The sequence below is a fragment of the Manacus candei genome, unplaced genomic scaffold (assembly GCF_025592945.1).
Source record: "Manacus candei isolate 608988 ecotype Guabito, Panama unplaced genomic scaffold, ASM2559294v1 h1tg000014l, whole genome shotgun sequence".
NCBI lineage: Eukaryota > Metazoa > Chordata > Aves > Passeriformes > Pipridae > Manacus > Manacus candei.
In genome coordinates, this window is record NW_026138062.1 from 40,598,887 (window position 1) to 40,617,227 (window position 18,341).

Genomic DNA, 18,341 nt, shown 5'->3' on the forward strand with positions numbered 1-18,341 from the left:
TGGAAACAGGGAGAAGCATATTGTCAAAGGATAAGGAAAAGGCTGAGGTACTTAATGCCTTTTTTGCCTCAATTACTCTTAATAGTAAGATCAATTGTTTTCTAGGTACCCAGCCAGGCTGGAAGACTGGGATGGGGACCAGAATGTAACTCCCATAATCCAAGGAGAAACAATCAGCAACCTGCTACACCACTAAGACACACACAGATTTGCGGGGCCAAATGAGAACCAACCAAAGGTCCTGAAGGAGCTGGTGGAAGTGCTCCCTAAGCCACTTTCCATCACTTACCAGCAGCCCTGGCTAACCAGGGAGGTCCCAGTTGACTGGAGGTCAACAAATTTGATGTCCCTCTACAAGAAAGGATGAAAGACAATGCATGGAACTACAGGCCTGTCAGCCTGACCTCAGTGCTGGGAAGGAATGGGAGATCATCTTGAGTGCCAACACATACCACATGCAGGACAAGCAGGGGATCAGGCCCAGACAGCATGGGTTTTGGAAAGGCAGGTCCTGATTGACCAATCTGATCTCCTTCTGTGACAAGGTAACTCAGTGATGAGGGAAAGGCTGTGGATGTATCCACCCGGACTTCAGTAAAGGCTTTAAAGGCCAGTAGCATCCTGGCCTGGATCAGGAATAGTGTGGTCGGCAGGACCAGGCCAGTGATTGTCCCCCTGTACTCAGCACTGATAAGGCCACACATCAAGTCCTGTGTTCAGTTTTGGCCCCCTCACTACAAGAAAGACATTGAGGTGCTGGAGTATGTCCAGAGAAGGGCAACAGAGCTGGGGAAGGGTCTGGAACATAAAACTTACGAGGAGCAGATAAGGGGGCTGTGGTGGTTTAGCCTGAAGAAAAGGAGGCTCAGGAGGGACCATATCCCTCTTTAAAACTACTTGAAAGGATATTGTAAACAGGTGGGGGTCAGTCTCTTCTCCCAGGTAATAAGTTACAGGACAAGAGGAAATGGCCTCAAGTTGTGCCAGGTGAGGTTTAGATTGGATATTAGGAAAAATTTATTCACTGAAAGGGCTGTCAAACATTGGAATGGGCTGTCCAGAGAAGTGGTGGAACTACCATCCCTGGAAGTATTTAAAAGACATATAGATATGGCACTTTGGGATAACCTGACATCACTGTGTTCACTGTAACAGTTAGACTTGATGACCTTAAAGATCCTTTCCAACTTTAATGATTCCATGATTAAAAGTCACCTGTAGGTCAGTCATTAGTTCGGCTCATGTTTTTCTTACAGTAACTTTCTAATACCAGGTGTACAAAATTTACACTGTTAATAAAGTAAAATTAATATTTTGATCTCTCACTAAAAGTTAACTACAGTAAAATGCTTGTTTTGTGAAGATTTTAGACCCTGTTAAAGACTTGAACGGACTTTCACTCTTGAACTGTGTTAAATGCTTGTAGGCTTAAAGATTAACACTTATATGCAGTGACAAAAATCCAAGTTGTTTTCCTGCCAGCACTCCTCCCAAATCCCACAGTATTGCAGATATTCCAGTTAAGCTACAAGTTTTTCACTCTGATAAATTACAAGGAAACAGAAGATTCTATACAAAGGCAACACTATTTTATTTCAGAACAGCTTTATTAGCATATTAACTAGGATAGCATAACACATCATCGAGCTAACAGCTCAATTCAATGTGCAAGTTTTAACTAAAAAAAACCCACAACCAAAAACCTCAAAACCACAAACCAAAAAAAAAAAAAAAATCCAACCACAAAACCACCACACACCCCTTGTTGATTTCAGCTGAAGTAAGATCACACATCGGATCTGTAACTGCTGCAAAGCCAAGTTTATGCATCCTGTTAGAATAAAACCAAGCTCAGACCTCAATGTATCAGCTACAGAATGCATATTGGATCACAGCCAAGTATAATACTTATCAAGCAATAAAGTATGTCTTTTTTTCTGGATTGAGGGTTGGGGGGTTTTTTGAGTTGCCAAAAGTAACTAAGTAACTAAGATGTGTATTGGTGTACTTAGAAGAATCAGTGTGTCACCCCAGTCCAGTTTCTACGCAAAATGGAGGTGGTAACTCTACACAGATGGCTGCAATAAAACTTGAAGTTTACAAGCCAGATGAACACAAATGCTTTTTTTTTTTTCCCCTCCATATGGGCCATTAAGAACTCCTTTTCCCCATTATTTTCTTGCTGCCTGTGAAGTTCATATTAAGCTACACATTAATGCATGGGTTTATTTACTAAAAAGAAACCGAACAAAAAACACCAACAATGACCAGCCCCCCAAATTCCCATCTGAACCAAAGATTTATACCAACTTATTTGTACTTTTTCCTCTGTCCATCACTGATGTACCACATTATTGGAGCAGAAGACTGGCATTTTCAGACCATCTTACACGTTTGCTACTCCATTCAATGAGATCTGTGCTTCCATAAAGAGCACAAGCATGCACATTCCACAACAGAAGGAGATGCTGATCACATATCTACAGGAGCTCAAACACAAGGGTTTTTTTGTTTTGTTTGGGTTTTTCAAACCAAATACCTCAAACTGTAATTTTAACAGTGAAATTTTGTACACTTTTTAAGCCAACTTCTTGAGGACTGCACTCAACAGTTCTCTGAATTTTAGATTAAGAACTGTTATATTTGTTGAGCATCTACTTAGCTAATATGATGTGTACAAAGATTAACTGAAAAACCTTAAGGTCCTCTTTTCTGTAGGTTCATAACAGAATCTGGATTCAAGAAAGACAAGAATGTTATGCCTTATTAATGGCTTACTCTTGGAATGACTGTTCAATATTCACAGTGAACTGCTTAGAAAATTCACTCAAGAATTGAAAAGTAACATTTCAATAAAGCTTTTAAAAAATGTTTATATTGTCTCTCCTTTAAACATAGGTTTATCATTCAACTCAGTCACTATAAGGTTCACCAAAATATTGTTTGAGTACATCATAGTATAAGAGAATAAAAACAGGTGTCAGTTAAATCTAAAGTATATTTATTGCAGACAAAACAAATGGATCAAATCCTGACTGACGCTGCCCAGAATGGAGCAATATAAAATCCGCCTATTTGTCTACAGGAAATGGTAACCATATGATTTTGAACTGCAGAGAATAGTATTGACAGCAAATTTAAAAAATAAACAGATTATATAAAATACACACAACAGGCACTCTCCCCCAAAAACCTCTAACCAAAAACCAGGCCCTACCACACAACCAACAAGCTGCTCCTCTAAACCCCCAATCCCCTTCAGTATATCCCAAGTGCAAATGAAAAAGTAAAAGAAAAGGGCTCCAAAATTGTATTTGGTCTTCTAGTAAAATATTACTAAAAATGTGAAGGGATAAATAAATAATATTTATTAACTGATTGCATAATTTACTAGTTCTCCTAAAGGTCAGCAATATTGTACAAATTATTTTAAAGGTTCTAAGAACATAAAATATTTGGTTTATGATTATATTGAATTTTAGATGAGCAATACTAAAACTCATCAGAAATGCTTCATGGAATAGTTGCTTGTTTTGGCAAAAAAGTAAAAACAGATTCTGATGTCAGACGGAATAACATGCAACAACTCTCTTTAGTGGCATCACTGAATTAAGGCTTAATCAATTATCAGGAAGTGTCTATCTCTACTTCCTCCTCTGAGCAGTCACACCATGACCTGGATCAGAGAACAAATCCAACTGATAAAACATCATCACAGAAAAAAACCTGATGTACAGCTTATGACATAACTACACCAGGAACTATGCCAGCGAAGCTTCAGCTACAAAACTCAGAGAGGCTGCCCCAAAGTTTATAAACAGAGCTTGCTTTTACTCTTCAAATGCAACCTATTCTAACATCTTCAACTTCATCATGCTCTGCTGTCTTCCCATGACTTTACTTATTCACACCCCTTGTGCCATGACAAGTTGTCCAACAACTGACTTACAGGGAAAAATTAAGAATAACTGTAGCAATAAGAGCCAGGGAGTACCACTGCTGACTAAAGGCCCCTACCTGTGTATCAGCTAATGTTATAGGCACGCTACTGAAATCAGCTGGGAAGTTAGCACTGTAAGACTTCTTTTCAAAACCAAACTACATGAAAAGACACACTTTCCCAATGGAAGTATGTTTCTCTCTATTCTATCTACCTCTCTATTCTTGTTCTATCCTGTTCAGAAACTTGTAATTACAGTACACTGAGAGTACAAATATGGAGGATGACTTCATATACAAGCAGTAATTTCTTCTATTTGAATAGGATTCCCTGCTATTATGACTAAACACTCAGTGTATAGATCATTTAGGGAACCATGTCAGGTGCTAGCTGAAAAGTTGTTACTGTATTGCACACCTAGTAGCCTGTCAGAGCTTCATGCAAGTTAAAAGAAATTGCATAAATATGATCACAACTGTAAGCAAGCAATAACCTAGAAAATTGATATACATAAACCAGGTATTCCAGGAAGGCAAATCGCTGGATGAATTACTGAATACATGCAAGGCTGCAGAGTACAGCACAGTCATTTGGAGAACTTACTCAGTGTAAGATGGTACATGGGATGTCACAACACAGGACTAACTTATGCATATGAAACAGATTGAGAAACTGTGGTGGGTTGACCCTGGCTGGTCGCTAGGTGCCCACCAAAGCCACTCCATCACTCCCCTGCTTAGCTGGGTGAAGGAGAGAAAACATAACAAAAGGCTCATGGGCTGAGGTAAGGGCAGGGAGAGATCACTCACCAGTTCCCATCACAGGCAAAACACACTCGATGCAGGGAAACAAGTTTAATTTACTGCCAATCAAATCAGAGCAGGACAATGAGAAATAAAATCTAAAAAACACCCTTCCTTCTTCCTAGGCTCAACTTCACTTCTGATTTCTCTAATTCCTCCTTGACAGCAGTGCAAGGGTACAGGGGTTGCAGTCAGTTTATTACACCCTGTCTCTGCCACTCCTTCCTCCTCAGGGGGAGGACGCCTGCTCCAGTGTGAGGTCCCTCCCATGGGACACAGTCCTTCACTCACTCCTCATGTGAGTCCTTTCCATAGGCTGCAGTTCTTCATGAACTGTTCCAGTGTGGGTCCGTCCCACAGTCCTCCAGGAACAGGCTGCTCCAGCGTGAATCCCCCACATGGTCTTAAGTCCTGCCAGCAAACCTGCTGCAGGGCTCCTTTCTCCACAGGGCCACAGGTCCTGCCAGAAGCCTCATTCAGGCATCCACCTGCTACGGCATGAGATCCTACAGGGGCTGCAGGTTGGTCTCTGCTCCACCGTTGACTTCCTTGGGCTGCATGGGCACAGCTGTCTCACCATGGTCTGCACCACAGGCTGCAGCGGAACCTCAGCTCCAGTGCTTGAAGCACCTCCACCTCCTCCTTCTTCACTGACCTTTGTGTCAGTATAGTTGTTTCTCTCACATATTCTCACTCCTCTCTCCAGCTACTGCTTTCTGCAGCAGTTTTTCCCCTCTTCTTAAATACATTATCCAAGAAACGCTATCACTGTCACTGACAAGCTCACTTTTGCCAGCAGCAAGTCCATCTTGGAGCCAGCTGGCATTGGCTCCGTGAGACACAGGGAAAGTTTCTAGTAACTTCTCACAGAAGCTACCCCTGTAGTCCCCCCACATGACCAAAATCTTCACAGGCAAACCAATACAGCAAGTTTCTTCACTGTTCTTTTTTTTTTTAATCCTAAGAAAACTACCTAAAGCATGACATTACTTTTTTTTCAGCCCATTTACAAAATCAGTAGGTGTGAGTTGTCCATCAGGAGCAACGTTAGATATTTTGCTCTGCTGCAAAGAAATCAGCTTCTGAAGGAGTATATTAATAGGAAGGGAGGGTGTGGTTATCTCCATCCTTGGAGGTTTTCCAGACTTGGCTCAACAGTCAATTCTGACTTGATTTAGCTTTAGCAACATTTGTGGTTTCAGCAGAAGGTTGGATGGATAACCTTCACTAAGTATTACAACAGCTAGATAATACGAAAGACATCAACAGCTGTGTTTATGAAAACACATATCTAGATCACCAGGTAAATTCATGGTCCTTTGAACTTCCAGTCAGCTGAAGGTTCTAACAATCCTGAAGATCCTATGCACAATTAATTAATCAGCCTTGACCAGTATGAGAAGAAAGCTTCCACTAAGCTAACCACTCAGGTGTTTTTCAGACTCAGACAACTGTCCCTTATTATCCATTAACTAATTGCCACATTTGAAACAATATCACAAAATCAGTTACAGTTGGTTGACAAACTTTCAAAAAATCCCAACTTTGGAGAGCCAAATACTTTTCTTTCAGTTATTGAACTGTTGTGATAAGTAGATATGCTGCACAACACAGAAAAATATAGTGTAAGCATCTGATACTCAGATACTAGGAAGTGAAGCATGGTATTGGCAGAAAAAATTTTGTAACAAAACTTAGTAAATATGAAATTACAGTTCCAAAACAAGGTTGAGACAGACATTCTTTCAGCATCACTGGAACTGAGTATATGAAGAAACAAACCATCTTCCAAATATGCTGGCATTGCTTACTTCTGTAATCATACATCCATTCGATTAAAGACCTGTGTACACATGTACTATCATCCACAACATATTTTGTTCTAGAAATTAATCTCGCTAGGATTTTTTTTAAAGCACATACACATCATTTTAGCACACCAGCATACTTCCATGTTGTTGGAGCAGCTCCCAAATATAAGCAGTAAGCAAGTGCAAATGACCTCTCTCTTTCAAGGTGAATGCATCAGCAGAAGTATTTGCATCCCAAAGTTCATACAGAAGGCTCAACTTCTGAAGACACAGCAATCATAGTAGACATTAAGTTCCAGAAACCGACGACTACAAGGTCTGATCAGGAACACCAAGTATTGTTGGTTTTTACAAAAAAAAGAAAAACGACAAACAAAAGGAAGCTACAAGATGAAGATAGGTCCTGATACGACGTGAACAGTTACCAATAAGAAATTAAAACCAAGAAAATACACCACTAGGAGGGAGGAATTAGCAGCTTTTGCACCTGAGGTAGGACTTTGGTCAACTTCCACAGGGGCCTATGCACTAGGATCTATCTAAGAAGGAGGAGCAGCAGCATCACAGTTTCCCAATACAAATTTGCTCTCAGTCAACTCCTAACTGCAAAGATTTGGGGGGGGAGGGCGGGGAGGGAAGCTATATAGAGTAGAAGGACAAGCAGCAGAAGGAATAATTTGAGTATTTTTTAGGTGAAAGGTTCAGAATGGCAAATGCTGTAAAAAATTCCTAACCTTTCATTTGAAAAATAACAAAAACTGGAAGAGGCATGAGTTAATGATATGAAAAAGAAGGGTTGCAGAGATATTTGAAAAAAGTTTCTATCCCAGGAAGACCCAGCAGGTTAAGATTCCTCAAGTTTCAAAAGAAATAATTTCCCAAGGAAAAGATATCAATCATGAGCAGAACGAATATGCACCAACTATTTATTGTCACTTCCAAATTAAGAACTGGGCACCACTGAATGCAGCTGCTGAGAGCCAAGCCTAGAACAGATGAAAGGCACTTCTTCACACAGCAGACAAGACAACCAGTGGGACTCCTTGTCAAAGCATGTAGCAGGTGCTAGAAATTTCTATGGGCTCAAGGGGAGACAGCACAAGTCTTGGAGAAGAGTTATAAGAGTTCTCGGAGAAGAATATCATGTATGCTTGCCCTGTTCTTGTCTTTCCAAGAAATTTGCTCAAGACCACTACTAGCAAGCAACAAAATACTGATCTGGACAGGCACTTGGTCTGAACCAGTATGGGCAGTTTAAAGCAATGCTGCTAACAAAACAAAAACAAAGCTGGCATTGCCCAGCAGTTGTTAGGTTTTAAAACTGAACACCTTATCAAGAACAGCAGATGAAGACTTAGGAAGAGTACAGCTACTTCTACTGCCTCCCTACTGCCAGTATTCCTATTTTTTATCTCCATATCAACCTCACATTATCATCTGAATTTTTTCCTTCAATTGATCATTGTAAGTATACTTTAAACATGTTACTCAGAAAGATAACTATATGAAACAACACAACACTATCATCTGATCGTGCAGTTCAGCTTTGCTGTAGGATCCACTAGAGCTGATCTAGAACGCTGGGCAGGAGCATGACCTTAATAGCTTTGACAAATAAACATTTTTTCTTTGGCAGAAGCTGCCTCAAATGGTATGCAAGATTTATATCAACCTAAATGGAAAGCTATTAATCCTAATGAAGTGCAAACGAAAGGGCTGTTCTATGAAGCACAGTGTGACAGCACCAGTTGCCACTGCACTGCAGTCTGTATATATTAGTTTAGTAGCACTTTTTGGAGTAATCAGTTTGATTAAGTAATTGCTTACAAGAATTTGTATCTTACTTATTTTTCTGCAACTTGCACGACACACAGATTTTTAGCTGGAAGTCAGGAACTGAAATGCATTATATATAATAAAAGAACACCTTTTACTAAAGGTGTGTCTTGCAGTTTGACTAAATGAAGAGAGACAATATGTGCATATTCACCTACATATGGTAGGTGGAGCTGGAAAATTTTAGTTGACAGTGGGTATGTAACTGAATGATTACATTCAGTTCATATGTACTTCATATCACAGCTGCTGGAAGGGTAACAATGATCAAATATATTTATCTGTAGAAATCAGAGATAAGTTAGGTATTTCAACTAGTTAGGAAGTAAAAGAGCCATACATTTGCAAAATTGTACGTTTGCTTATGTCTTTTATAAAAACAATTTTATAAAATTATAGGCAAACTATGCACAGATCCTGGCAAAGCAAGAAGCATCAACACCAGAATCTCCTTATTTCAAATAAATTTCATACAAATGTATATGCATGTTTGCATGCACAAAACAAGAACTCAGTGGCTTCTTGTAAGGATAAAAGACTTCTTCCCATAAACTGATTTACATAAAATTTATCCATTATAATTTTCACTTTACTGCAATTCCTTCAACTATTTGGTAAGTTAGCTGTTACCTTGGCTTGGAAACCATTTAAAATCCTCCCCCTTAAGTTTCACAGAGCAAGCATTTGAGGCCATTTTGAAAGGGCAAAGCTTGGCACAAACCAGAGTCTACACTCCTACTCCAAAAGGACAGCAGAGCGAAGGAATCAATTAAAGTTCACACACAATCTCTGAGTTGCCCACCATCACAGCATAAACAGGGTTCAAACTGTAGCCCTCAGCAAAAGCCACACAAATAGTTGCACCAGAAGAAAAAAAAACAAACCAAGTCTCCCTTATGTTCCCTTCTCCCTATTCCAATGTAACCTTAAAAACAAAAGTTGGAAAATGGGTACTAATTATGAAACTGAATTAAGATTCTGTTTTCCTAAAGATATTACCACATACAACTGAAATTTAATTCATTAAGAAAACAATGAACTGTCCAAGTTCCTCAACAAATTTGTATAATACAAAGTTGATCGTGTCAGGACCCATCTGACAGCATAATAAAAAATGGGGAGAATTTTGAATTGCAAACTATTTTTTAAAGTATGTAATTAAGACTTCCTTTGACCTTGTTAACAAGGATGCTAAAATGTTAATTCTTAACTAACTGTTTATGCTAAGGTCTGTTTCACATTTTCTCTTCCTTATGCGTAACCAATGCCTAACTTCTCAAGATGCTGTGAAATATCCAATAGTTTGGTTTTTTTTTTTTCCCAGTTATTAGTCATTACGGGAAGAAGAAGGGGAAAAAAAACAAAAACAAAAACCACACAACAACAAGCAAAAAGCCCAACAGCAAACCCCCACAAGCACAAATATTAACAGTTCTCCCAGTACTACAAATCTGAAAGTTCCTGCCCTCTGTTACCTAGTAATTTTTTGCTTACAAAAAATTGGGTCTGCTTTAGAATAGTTTTAGAATTAGAATCTCATAAAAAGTGAAAACCTGACATACCAATTATGAAAGGAAGGGCCAGAAGTGATACACACAGATAGAAATTAAGTGTGCACGTGTTTAGGGACAGAAGGTACGAAAATGAAACACAGCTCCACACTGTTGGTTACATAATTATGTCAACAGCAGCATAACAAAAAGCTCTCAAAAATCTATCCATACAGTAACTAGAACACAGGCAGTTTTAGCTTAGTCAGGTCCTTGTGTACAAAGCCCTGTAACCATGGAATGTGCTATTAACTGTTTTCACTGAAGACTGGAAGGATTTAAAACATTTTATTGTTAAATGAGTATAATTCATCCTGACCCAAAGACCATCACAGAAGTCAATAGAGACCTAAACTCCAATGAAACCACATTTTTCTACAAACATGTTTTTCATATATATATATATAGGTATTTTTCAAGTACGTATACAAAAATGGCCTATAAAGTTGGACACAGAACACTCTTCCAAGTAATTTTGTAACAGCCTTTTATAGTTCCGATCACATCTTTTTAAGTACATATCATTTCAAACCCTTAACTCATGCAAAGCTGCTCTCAGAATGACAAAGATTTTGTAAATAAAAATCACTACTGAATTACAAGTTCATTGGACATTTAGATCTATCAACTAAATTAACTATACCATCAGCATAGTTAGCACAGAAAGAAATTTCTCTTTTACTCCGTATTTCACCATTCTAAAGAGACTACATAAAATGCTGGAATCAAAAAAATTGCAAAGGACTTGTCAACCAAGCTTTTCAAGTAGGTACAACAAATTAGAAAAAAATAACTGAGAAGTGAGAGCCACTTCAGTTCCATTTCAATTGCAATAGGTAATCAGAAAGGGAAAGGCATCCTTAAAGTAGCAACACTATTTAAACAAATCTGTGTAGTGCAGACTTTCAACTAAGTTCTCAATAAATCAGAACTCATTGGAGATAAACCAGCAATAGTAAATGACCTTTAGCTGACTTTCCTATAAAACAGTTCAGCAGAAAAAAAAACTGGCTTTGCAACCTCCAGGTAATAATCAGTAACTACACTGAGCCACTAACACCGATCTAAGTTACCAAACAGCATGTCAGAGACTCAACAAAAGGGATCTAGTCTTTTACTATGATGCAGCAAAGTCTCATTAGCCAAATTAAAGCAAAGTCCAAGATTGCTTTCAAGACAGCTTTGTTTCCTTGGCAACTGGCATGACTGACAGGCAGTATACTGGTAAAAGTCTTACTTTACAAGGCAACTTTATATTATTAGCTTGATTTAGCCAGCAGTTCAGAAAAGCTAACTATACTTGCCTGAAACACAGTCTGAAGTAACTTAGTTAAAAGCCAAATAAAACACCAGCAGAGTGAATCCCAGAAAATAGACTCCAAGAAGCACTTCAGGAGGCCATGAAACAGCAACACAGCTTAGTCACGCCTAACAAAAATTTTCGTTCTCCAAATAAAACTCCAGGGTTTTTTTAACCAAAAAATAGCTATGAGGTACCATTTTCATATTAAAGACAAACTTCCCCCACACTGTAGATTCCTATTCAAACGCTTAACAAAAAATACAGTTCATGTGGTAAATTTCCCAATAGAGACTGACATCAAAATGAGGTTTAACAAGCTGTTTGGGAGAGTATGTACTGTGAGTACATGGCATCTACCTGTTAACATTCCAATAGACAGTCTTCTCCCAAGAATTTGTTTCCCATTATGCTAAACCCCATGCTATCACATTTCCCCTATGGACAATTCTGTCTCTCTCTTGGGTAAAATACATGGTATCCTGACCATATCCCAGGGGCACCTGCCAGAGAACTGCTACTCACAGAAATCTTTAAATTTCCTGCACTCAAGGAAGTGAAATTTTCTTTAGCATTTACATGAGAAACTGAGTCATATAAATATTGGCTTTAACATAATCACTCACAGCTTGTTGAGGGTGAGAAGGAAGAAAAAAAAAGGAAAAGAAAAAAAACACACTTTATAAAAGTTAACAATGTTTACTCAAAAAGTGACAGTTCCACAGCTAATCAGATATGTGAATTGTACAAATAAATGCAAATATGTTGGAATGTACGAAAACACATGGACAGAAATTACTAGGGGAACCGAGGAGCTATCAGTTTTGAAAGGCTAAACTAAATCTAATTACATCATCTGAATTTGTTCCCAGCTACGAAGATAAACACATGCAGTGGTCTGGCCACGTATAAAAAGAAGACAAACATCCCTAGTTTTAGCTGGCAGATCTCTATTGCTGTTTACCTCATTTTTGTTTTTTTTCTTTGGTTGGTTGCAGAGGGGAGGTGTCAAGAGCCTGAAAGAAATTGCTGGTAACTCAGACTAGTTATAACAGTTAATCTTCTACCTCGACCCTGAACAACACATCTTGGTCTCCTGGGCATCGTCCCCTAAGTGCTTAGGTCTGATTTGTGAAAATGTTTCTTTGAGAGCAAACTAAGAACTCTGCTTTAATTTTATATGTGACCCAATTTAGGTCCTGCAATTATATATTTCGGCATTACCAGTCTAGTCTAAAAATTGACAAACTGAGTGAAAAATCCACTTTACTTGCTGTGTCAGCTTTTAAAACTTTGTAGTTGTTGTGCCACAACTGCAGAAGGAAACTGAGCAAAGTGTAAATGGAGGCTTTATATTTAGAATTTTAAAGCTACTGGTTTTTTTTCATTTCCAGAAAGGAAAGATAAGACAGCGAGAGATGAATTTTGTAAAAGTGGGTATGATTTTATTCACATATGCCACTGATCAGTTCCATTGCATTTACCCATTAGGAATTTTTTGCAAAAAAAATGGTGGGGTAGTGCCTGGTCTTACTTTCATGGGAACTTTCAAATTAACATCGTTTTATTATTTTACTGCTTTCTATTGAGTAGGAATTTCCATGATGTGAGTGATGGTTTACAGATTACCCTATGCCACAAACCAGATGACTACTAGGAAACCCACAGTTCTTTGCCATCCTCAGCACACAGAAGAAGAAAGGCGAAAGGATAACAGTTCAGAAGACGCACATCTTGAAATATCAAATTCTTGTTTGTCTTTAGAAGAAGTCAAGACCTGAGAAAACAAAAGTGGTTCCACAGCAGCATAATTGCACCCACGGAGCTTGATGCTAATACTTTAAACCAAATATAACTTGACAAAATATTTAATATGCAGAATGGCAGAAGTGTATCTTTTTAAACATGAAATTCTGATTAAACCTGTATCCAGAGACTCTTAGTACTGATCAGAGACTTTGGAATTTTTCATTATAAAAGATAAGTTAATAGATCTTGGTCACAGTTATTGCTTTCAACATAATACCATATCTTTCAGACCACCAGTAAGATAAAATTGATCTCAAATTCGATTCATGAGATAGGAAAGCATTGCTATAAAACAGCATGAAGCATTCACAAAACATAAACTAAAAATCAGACACTATAAAGCACAGAGAGTATTTTTATGAGAGATACATGAAAGACAAAATCTGTGGGAAAAAGAAAGGTACAGATCAACAGCTAATTAAAAAAAAAAAAAGTCCTCAGAGATAATTTAATTATTCCAATTAAGTGCCAGAGATTCTATATTTTCCCCAGTTCTAATTTCTTCTGAAGATAATAAATGTCAAGATGCTTATAAATAAGAGAAAAATACATTAGCAAAACCCACAAGATACAGTTCTGGTTTACCTGAAATCACATCTATAAAACATCTATTAAACTGCTTTTGGAATTAGCCTTATAAAATCACCTTGTACGGTAGGGTATTGAATGCATGGGTATCATCATTTACAATTTTTCTTAAGCAAAATAAAAACCAAACCCAAGCAAAGTACTGTGTGCAATTGCTTTCACTGATGCCCATCAAGCAAACTGACTGCAAGTTCTCTGAATTCATACTGGGCTGAGTATGTACATTCATCATCCTCCGAACTCGGTCTCAGTGCTAAAACAAATAAGGCAGGTTTGCCCTTATTCTTCCTCGGCCCTTTTAAAAACAAAGAAATCTTTAGTACAACTGCAAATTCCAAATAGCTTGTGTTACTGTTCTTTCATAGGACTCTTCAAAGTAAGAGACAGAAAGAAAAATATACACTTGGTAGTACTATGACCATCTTCCAAGACAAAAAACCCCCCTTAAATTGCCAAAACTATATTACAGCAAGCTTTACTTCAAAAGTGTTTTAATAATATTTCTTTTCTTGAGCTATGTTCCAAAACCGACAGTGCCCATTTTTTTTATGGTTTTTTTTGGGTAGATCTTCAATCTTACATTAAACAGTCAAATCAATACAAAAATGCAACTAACTTGACATATTACAAATAAAATTTAGCAAACAGACATCTTCAACTGCTTTTCAGTACAAAAAGCATGAAAAAGTGGAGAAATCCATCAAAACCAGTGGTTGCAGTTTTGGTTTCCAACAATACTGCTATTTTACTGACCAACTAGACTGAACTATAAACACAAGAACTCACACTAACTGATGAATCTGAATATGCATTTCCCCAATAAATTAAGGTATTCAATAAAATAAGTAACTGTGGCTGCAGCTTTTCCTATAAACATCATCTGTCCTTGAAGACTAAGATTACTTTGGTGAGATGGGGAGGAGGAGGGGAGCAGATGATATTGGTGTAGTGGGTGGCTCCAGTCAGGTGCAAAAACAGGATGAAAGAGAAATTTAACAACAGCACTGGGTATTTTTCGTGTGTGACATGAGGAAATTTAAAAAAAAAAAAAAAAAAAAAAAAAAGTAAAAGCACAGCAACAAACTTCCCAGTTGTCTTAAACGATCTCATTTCATAATGTCCAAAGCCATACCTCTGTATGGAGCACATAAGAAATGTGTAACAGAAATCTATTTTTAAGGTTTCTGCCAGATGGGTAAACACCTCAAACACACCCACAGATACTAATGAAAACCACCTTGGCCTCCTTCAGGAAGTCATTCAACACTTCATAGGAAAAAAAAATAGGAAGTTGTTGATAAACTGCTTGCAAGAACTACTTCCTGTAGGAAAAATAATTATAAGACTTGTTTGCTGGACAATCAGTTAACTTTTCCTCACACTACAACATAAGAAGCGCTATTAGACAAGCTTTGTAAGAATTAAAAGCATAACTCTAAGCTAAAATGATACAAGAGTAACTCTAAAATTAATCAAAACTTATTTTTTCTTTCTGCAAGTAGTTGCCTGCTACTCCCATGGCATATTATCTTTTGCCTAGAGAGCGATCCCCTATCTTTCTCCATAGTTCACCAAAATGTCAACCAGCAGCTGGCTAACAGGAAGCGGTTAAAAAGCAATGCAATTGACATCACCACACAAACCAAGCCCGGCTTTTATACTGCATGTTTAAGAATGGGCTAAAGCTACCACACAGCAATGCTGGGATGAGTCAGATCTGACCACTTACTAACTAGGCAAGTCTTAACTGATGAGTTCAATTTAAGGAGCAGTATCAGTAAAAAAATAGGATTAGTTTTACCAGCTGTATAGTAGTGGCCTTAACTCATGGCTCAAAATCATCACTAATGGAAAATTATACTCAGCAGAACTGCTCATAACAGTGAGATGAACATTAATGAGTGGAATTCTGGCAAATCATATGTTGGGCATTCATACCTAAGGGGGTCTATTTATCTAGCTGACTGACTAATTTATAAGAGTAGCTCTGGTTCAAACCCTACACTACCACTCTCACCCTCTTTTAATATTTACGGATATGTGGGGTGTGTACATAAAATACGTGGCCAAATAACTCTGTGCATGTATCTGCATGTATATATATATATATATGCACACACAGGCGATTAAATGTTTTCTCTGCCACATACACTACTTTCATTTCTTTGTACAAACTAATGCTTGCAGTACTTGACCCATCGATTAGTGGAAGTGACTGTAATTACAAAGTGTATTAAGTACGGTACTCAATTTTATTTTATTCTGTTTGCACCGTAGTATATTATGATAACTATAACCATAAGGCTTACTGACATCTGGAAAAAATATAACATTGTTACCTATTCGGCAAAGATCCTTCTAGAGCCTGGTTACCAGACTGTTCGTAGAGTGGCTACAGAACAGAGCAAATGGAAACAAAAAGCAGTGCAGCCAACCCAAAAAAAAAAAAAAGCTGAATACTTGGAAAAGACACCAGAAATCTGCATATGGTAGAAGGAACCACTCTAAATGTATTTAGAATCAGAAATCTTAGTATTCACATTTCGAGCAAATGTTTAAGGTATAACTAAGCAAGATGTTAGTTTTTAACAGGCTTGTAGATGTGAGATAGAATTTATCACTTAACACTGAAAAAACCTTTTAATATACAAACTTGCTACTCAAAGCTAATTCTTACATTTCTTTAGACTTCCTACACATACAAAGCAAACATTTTGCTAAGACTTGAAATGCTTTTTACAAATCTTCATGAACTCCAATGATCTCAGTGGGTCTCACCTGTAGATAGAGTTAAGCAACCTTTTAGGAACAACACATGTTCTTTAAGTGTGAACAGAGCCTTCTGAACTGTCCTCATTAGACTCTCCCATACCACAGTATCACCCAAGGAAAGCCAAAAGAAAACAGCCTATTACACTGTTTAAAATCTCCCAGGGTCAGCATGGGACCCAGCAGGGAGAGGTTCAAAAAGTACAGCCTTTATTTTTCTTCCTAACAATATGGTTTGTTTCCACTCCTTTCCCCTTCAAGACACATCCTTCACAGCTAGCAGCTCTTTCAATCATTTACTTTGGATGTCTGCTTGAGAACAAACGATCTTGCTCATGCAGATGAGTTTGCCAGACTTGTGTGTACTTTCCACTCTCAGGCTCTTTATTGTTCTTGCTGAAACCTGACCCTTTGAAATGGATACCAGGACACCAAGAAAGGACAAAAAAACTTGCAGAAAAAAGGAAAAGATTTTTTGTGGCAATAATCAAACTGCAGAAAAAGCTTTCCAAGAACACATCTTTCACTCTGCTTTCACCTGAATGAGCATAATTAAAAAAACTTATTACAAGAGCATGAAGACATTTTTCGTCTCTTAAACTCTTCCATTTTTCTGTAAATTTGACAGCATTATCAAAAACAAGCACTTGTGGTAGTAAAACCTAAAAATCAAATATCTATTTTTTGTGCTTCATAAGCTGCTCTTTAAGAGCTCTCACTAACACAGTCAAAACAAAGTTTGCTTTTTATTTCAAAACACGGTCTGTTCTTTCCTCAAGGTCCAGTGAGCTACAGTTCTCAAACGGCATAAACTTACACAGTTCAAAAAAAACTTCTACTTGTGCCTGCTGAAAAGTTCACATTCTAGAACATGCTGATTTTTTAGAAAATATCCCATCTTCAAGCTCTATAGCTAATGCCTATTTTCATGCTCCTGACGGAGAATGATTATTTTCAAAAAACAACCTTCAGACTCAGATGTCAGACAACTACTGCAACCTCTTTTTGGTTAAAAAAAAAAAAGCTAACTTCTCTGTATGGAAATGCCACCCCTACAGGAACAAAACACATTTTTAAAAAGTTCTGCAAGTTCCACTTTCATTGAAGACAATGTAAGTTTGTTTTTGAAGCTACAGACTCAATTACTTCAATCAGATGCACATATAAATGACAATGTCTATGCAAGAAAGGTAGGGATAAAGACGTTTTTCTTGGCTGAAACAAGTTTTATATAAGTAACACAGTGTTGCCTATCCCAGCCCTGAAAATGACATATAATGGGTTATTTAGAGACTTGCAGTTAAACAAAAAGTTTAAAATATAATCAAAATATTTGAGGGTAAATTATGGTCTCAGAAAGAGAAGGACAAGCTCCTGCTGTTTTAGAAAACTGCACAGAATAAAAGAAAACGCTCCCTTATGGATTAGGTGTCAGATGGCTGGCATGTGTAACCTCTCTTCAGTTATAGAAGAGGTGATACTAATTTCACTGTGGGAAAAAGCTACAGCTGTAGGAACATGAAACAATGTTACAAGTTCTGCTAATTTCCATTTCACTGCAGAAAATGTAGAGAAGTTACAGACTCAAATACTGCACTCAAACACATATATTAATTTCCTCATGAATAGAGAGTAGGCAAAAACGTTTTGATTGCGTAGTTACACAACTGTTCTAAATCAAGAGATAAGAAGTCTTGATATACAGTCACTAGAACAGTTTCTAAAGTTACTCTATATTTTTACATCTGTATTATAAAAATAAGGTAAAATGTATCTTGACCTGCATGACAACTCTGACAAGATTCAGCAAATCCAAACGTCACATTGTTTAAAAATCACTATGTGCGCTTCACTGATTGTTAGTAGACAATACAACCAATAACATTCTTCAGCTAAGATTAATGTAAGATGAATATTCACAGATACAGTAGAGAC

The 18,341-nt window shown here is 37.6% G+C and overlaps 1 protein-coding gene across 4 annotated transcripts in view; it reads right to left on the reverse strand.

Annotated features, from left to right (window-relative positions):
* The window catches only part of YAP1 (Yes1 associated transcriptional regulator), a 93,278-nt gene that overhangs the window by 70,947 nt on the left and 3,990 nt on the right, over positions 1 to 18,341 (reverse strand). The window lies entirely within an intron of this gene.